Genomic DNA, 6000 nt, shown 5'->3' with positions numbered 1-6000 from the left:
AAATCTATGCGGCGACCAAGTGAATTTGCTAACTGCTCTCTAATAGAAGCCGTGGATGTAATTTTGGAGGAGGAAGATGAAACCTTGAATGCTAAAGACCCTCTACCAGCTTGTCTCTTGAACATAGATAAAGTAAATGGAGAGGAGGTGACGAAATGGGTGCTGGCTCTTAAAGGCCAAGGGTTTAGGAAAAGAGAGCTCGAATATGAGCCTTTGCACTTAGAAGAATGAAAAATTCCTCCAGCTAAGCCATCGATAGAAGAGCCACCAAAGTTGGAGCTGAAGCTGCTACCACCTCACCTTAGGTATGCTTTCTTGGGACCTAACTCAACTTTACCTGTTATTATCTCATCTGGTTTGTTAGATGTGCAGAAACAATAGCTTTTGCAGGTATTGAGTGAGTGCAAAACTATAATTGGTTGGACCATCGCAGACATTAAGAGTATCAGCCCGACCTTCTGTATGCATAAGATTCTACTGGAAGATGGCCACAAACCTTCCAGAGAACATCAAAGGAGGCCGAACCCCAACATGAAGGAAGTTGTGAAAAAAGAGGTGATAAAGTGGTTAGATGCGGGAATCATTTTCCCCATCTCCGACAGCAACTGGATCAGCCCAGTCCAATATATGCCTAAGAATGGTGGGATGCATGTAGTGCAAAACGAGAACAATGAGTTGATATCAACAAGAACAGTCACGGGATGGCGAATTTGTATGGACTACAGAAGATTGAACAAGGCCACCCGAAAAGACCATTTCCCCTTGCCATTCATTGATCAAATACTAGATAGATTGGCGGGGAAGTCCCGCATTTGCTTTCTAGATGGATACTCAGGGTATAATCAAATCTCCATTGCCCCGGAAGATAGAGAGAAAATATCATTCACCTGTCTATATGGCGTCTACGCCTTTCGGAGGATGTCGTTCGGCCTATGCAATGCACCCGCCACATTTCAAAGGTACATGATGGCCATCTTCACTGATATGGTTGAGGACATCATGGAGGTATTTATGGATGATTTCTCGGTGGTGGGAGACTCATTCAATGATTGCCTAAGGAATTTGAAAAGAGTGCTGAAAAGATGTGTCGAGACGAATCTGGTACTCAACTAGGGAAAGTGCCATTTCATGATACATGAAGGTATAGTCTTGGGGCACCTAGTGTCGAGTAAGGGCATTGAGGTAGATCGTGCCAAGGTTGATGTGATCGAAAAGCTTCCACTACCCGCGTCCGTTAAAGCAATAAAAAGTTTCCTAGGCCAGGCCGACTTCTATAGAAGATTTATAAAAGATTTTTCCAAAATTGCTAACCCCTTGTGTAAATTTCCTGAAAAAGATCACCCTTTTGTGTTTTTTGATGATTGCAGGGTAGCTTTTGAGGAATTGAAGAAGAGGCTGGTGATAGTACCCATCATGGTTGCACCTGATTGGGAGCAACCATTTGAGCTAATGTGTGACGTAAGTGACTATGCTATGGGAGCACTACTTGGACAACGCAAAGATAAAGTCATGCATCCAATATAATATGCTAGTAGAACTTTGAGTGGTGCCCAACTAAATTACACGTTGACTGAGAAAGAGATGCTAGCAGTGTTGTTCGCATTTGACAAATTTAGGTCATACCTGATAGGCTCTAAGGTAATTGTTTATACTGACCATAATGCTCTCAGGTACTTAATTGATAAGAAGGATTCAAAGCCGCGCCTGATTCGATGGGTGCTACTACTGCAATAATTTGACTTGGAAATCCGTGACCGAAAGGGAACAGAGAACCAAATGGCTGATCACTTGTCCAGGCTGGAAGGAGCCGAGAAGAAGGTTGACGTGGAAGAGATTGTGGAGACCTTCCCGGATGAAAAACTACTAGCCACGAGTCTTGAGGTAGCGCCAAGGTATGCAGACATTGAAAACTACCTAGCAAGCGGTATTGTCCCCTATGACCTTTCTTCTATTCAAAAGAAAAAGTTCTTTCGCGACTGTCGCATGTATTATTGGGATGAGCCTTATCTGTTCAGAATTTGTGTTAATAACATGATCCGGAGGTGTATCCCCGAGATAGACTAATCTTCTATTTTGCAGGCGTGTCACGCGTCACGCGTCACTATATGGTGGCCATTTCGGGGGAGTAAGGACAGCTGCGAAAGTCTTGGATTCGAGCTTCTACTGGCCGACATTGTTCAAAGATGCACACTTATGGGTGAAAGTTTGTAATGAATGCCAATGAATCGGGAATATTTCCCGCCGACATGAGATGCCTATGAACCCAATTCAGGAGGTAGAAGTATTTGATGTATGGGGAATCTATTTCATGGGGCCTTTCATCAACTCATATGGCAACAAGTACATACTCGTAGCTGTGGACTACGTGTCCAAATGGGTAGAGGCTGCAGTGCTCCCTACAAATGATGCAAATGGGGTAATTGGTTTCTTGAGAAAGAATATATTCACCCGATTTGGCACTCCAAGGGTAATAATCAGTGACGGAGGCACTCACTTCTGTAATCGAGACTTCGCAAAGTTGTTAGAAAAGTATGATGTACGCCACAAGTTCGCCACCCCATACCATCCACAAATGAGTGGGCAAGTGGAAGTTTCGAACAGAGAGTTAAAAAGCGTTTTTAACAAAGACTGTGAATGCTACAAGAACGGATTGGGCGAGAAAGCTAGATGATGCACTCTGGGCCTATCGTACCACTTTTAAAACTCCGATTGGCATGTCGCCATATAAATTAGTGTTTGGGAAGGCGTGTCACTTACCAGTGGAGTTGGAGCATAGAGCTTTGTGGCATTGAGGCAGCTTAATCTTGATATAGAAGTTGCAGGTACAAGTAGAGTCACAGAGTTGCACGAGCTTGATGAGTTTTGCTACCATGCTTTTGAGAGCACAAGATTATACAAGGAGAGAATAAAAATGATGCATGATAAAAATATTCTTGAGCAGAGTTTTAAACCCGGATATATGGTATTGCAATACAATTCAAGATTGAGGTTATTTTCGGGTAAATTAAAGTCAAGATAGTTAGGACCATTTAGTATGGTAGAGATTCACACGACCGGAACCGTAGAGATTGCTGCAGCAAATGCCTCTCGCACGTTTAGAGTCAATGGGCACAGGTTAAAACATTATTTGGGCATGAAAGATGCGAAAGTAGTGTCGATGACTCATTTTCTCGAGCCAACAAGGTTAAGCGAGCCTTAAGTGCAATTATCCGCATCGTGCCGCGACGTTAAATCAGGTGCCTCATGGGAGGCAACCCATTGTAATGTTCTAATGTTGTATTCGTCGTGCCACGACATTAACTGAGGCGCTCGTTGGGAGGCAACCCAATTTGTAGTTTATTTTTAGTGTAGTTAGAATTTTTCTTTTCATTTTTAGGTACTTACAAGTTTGCAGGTGATTTTGGGTGAGACGAGCAGAGCTTTAAGCGTCACATATTGGAAACTAGGAAACGTAGCTTGCATTGCGAGGGGTAAGGCCAGGTAGAGCTGGCGTTTGAGCTCGCGCCACTAGAGGTGAAGCCAGGTGAACCAGGCTCTAAGGCTCGCGTCGCCAGAGGTGAGGCCAGGTACTTCGCGTGTCAGGCTCGTGCAGCAAGCCTCCAGGCTCGTGTTTGAGCTGGCGAGGCGAGGTATTACGCGAGGTTATGCACCAGGAGACTCCAGGTAAGTTTTTATTTTCGGCCACTTTTAATTTTTCTCCCTTATTTTATTCGAACCTCCTCACTTACACGCCCAAAGTACTGAACAAAATACAAAAACCCTAACCTAACTTAGACCAAACACACAACAAAAGAAAAAAATCTCAAACACCCTTCACCCTTCACCAGGTTTGCTCTCACCACTGCACAATACTGCACAAATCTCCCCTTGTCTCACCAGCAATTTTCAGGCAACTCCTTCCCCTCAAAAGCTTCTAAGGTATGATTCTTCTCTCTTTCCCTTGCAATTTTGAGTTGGGTAAAGGTATGCAATTACACGCGAAATTTGGTGGTTGTTCTTCATTGTAGTATTGTGTTTCTGTGTCCTAACCCCAAGAACCCCATAGGAATGGTGCTGTGATTGTATGAACATGTGGTAGTACGAAACTCCCAAGCCGATTTGGGAGGGTGAGGCAATCCTTCATCCCTATAAGCACTCCCATGGCACTAGTTGCATGCTAAGTGTTTGCTATAATGCCTCAATGGCATTCCTTGTCCCCATTGGATCCCGAGTCTCCGGGATTAATAGACTAGTGTTGTGTAGTCATACACCACATTAAAATCTTAAGTGTGGGGTGGCTCACGGGTAGCCCATGTGTTGTTGTTTGATTCTAACGTTAAGAAAATACGAGGTGAAGTCTGAGTAACCTCGGAAAGTTGGGCAAGACTATGTGTGTAATGTGTAATACAATTTTAACTGATTAATGATTACTTGTGTAGGAACGAAGATGCCTCCAAGAAAAGACACAATAAAAGGAAAGACTACTTCCACTGCTCCGGCTAAAGCAAAGGCGACCTCCGCGCCTCCTCCAAAGAAGAGAAAATGGGGAGAAGCTACCTCCAGTCTGAGTGGAGCACAAGATGTGGCAGCTGTAGCAGCCATACATCCACAACCCCAAGGCCAACGGGAGTTTGGCATCAACAGCATACCCCCGCATACTAAGGATTGGTACAGGCGCTGTAGGCCTAAACATGTACAACCGGAAGCAGCTATCCATGAACGCAGCTTGAAAGCAAAGTATCAGGCAATTTGGAGGGGCATCCAGGATTTGGGGTTGAACTATGTATTCAAGAACACAGGGGATATTAATCTCAATCTAGTCCGGGAATTCTATGCAGGGTTTTATCCACTAGATACTGAACAGCTGGTGCCGATTCGTGGACGATTGATAGAGTTTTCATCCACGGCCATATATAACTTTTTAGGTGCTCCGGATGTTCCTGTGGAGCCATTGAACCACTTCATTTGTCGGCCTACATATAGAGAGCTATGACACACGCTTTGTGGTGTCGATTCTACGGCAGCATAGGTCAGGGATAAGAAGACAAATCGGCACAAGAGGTTCCCCAAGAAGAAGATGAGGGTGGAGGCTCAAGTGTGGCTTACACTGATAAATGCATGGCTCCTACCGTGCAATCATGATACGCTCATTAGTCGTGAAAGGACCTGTGCGCTCTAATTCCTCATGACAGGTCAAAGGGTGAATGTGGGTCATCTGATCCGCTACCAGATATCTTTAGTCAGAACGAGTAAGAAGGTCGATCGAATGCCATTTGCCAATTTTTTAACTCAGTTCTTAAGACACGAGGAGGTTGCGGAGGAGCCAGAGTTTGACCACACCATTGATCAGCCCCTACGACAAACAGACATCACTAGTCTCCGGCTGAAAGAAGAGAATGCCATGACATCTTTGACAGGTGACGAGCGCAATGCTCGTGATGATAGTTTTATGGCCCATCTCTATGGGATGATGGATTTGTAGCTGAGGATAGGGGGTCGGCCGGCTACATCTAAGGAGAGGACCTTATTGGAGCAGTGGTACCCGCTCAATGCTCATGCCCAGCAGCTGGTTGGGATAGGTGATGGCTACAGACTTCTCGATGATGAGGATATCAACACACCTGAGTAGTCTGAGGCCGAGCTGGAACAGTCTGATGATGAGGACGATGACGATGATGAGGAAGAAGCACAGGATGAAGAGTGGAGAGCCTCAGAGGATGAGGACGCAGTTTGATCAGGGAGTTTCCTTGCACTCTACTCATTTTTCTTGTTTTGTAAATTTGTTCATGCACTGAGGACAATGCATGATCTAAGTGTGGGGTGGGGACTTGTAGAAATTACTTGTAGTTGCTTGTTTTTGTTGTTTTAGTAAGTGTCTTTTTCGTTAGATAATTGTTTTAGTTATTTGTTTTAGTGATTTGGTTTTAGTGATTTGATTTGTTATTTGTTGTAGTTAGAATATATATATATATATATATATATATATATATAGAACAACTGGACTATTCCCACGATGGATCT

This window comes from Nicotiana tabacum, chromosome 22 (assembly GCF_000715075.1).
Source record: "Nicotiana tabacum cultivar K326 chromosome 22, ASM71507v2, whole genome shotgun sequence".
Lineage (NCBI taxonomy): Eukaryota > Viridiplantae > Streptophyta > Magnoliopsida > Solanales > Solanaceae > Nicotiana > Nicotiana tabacum.
Note: the sequence above shows the minus strand (reverse complement) of the source record.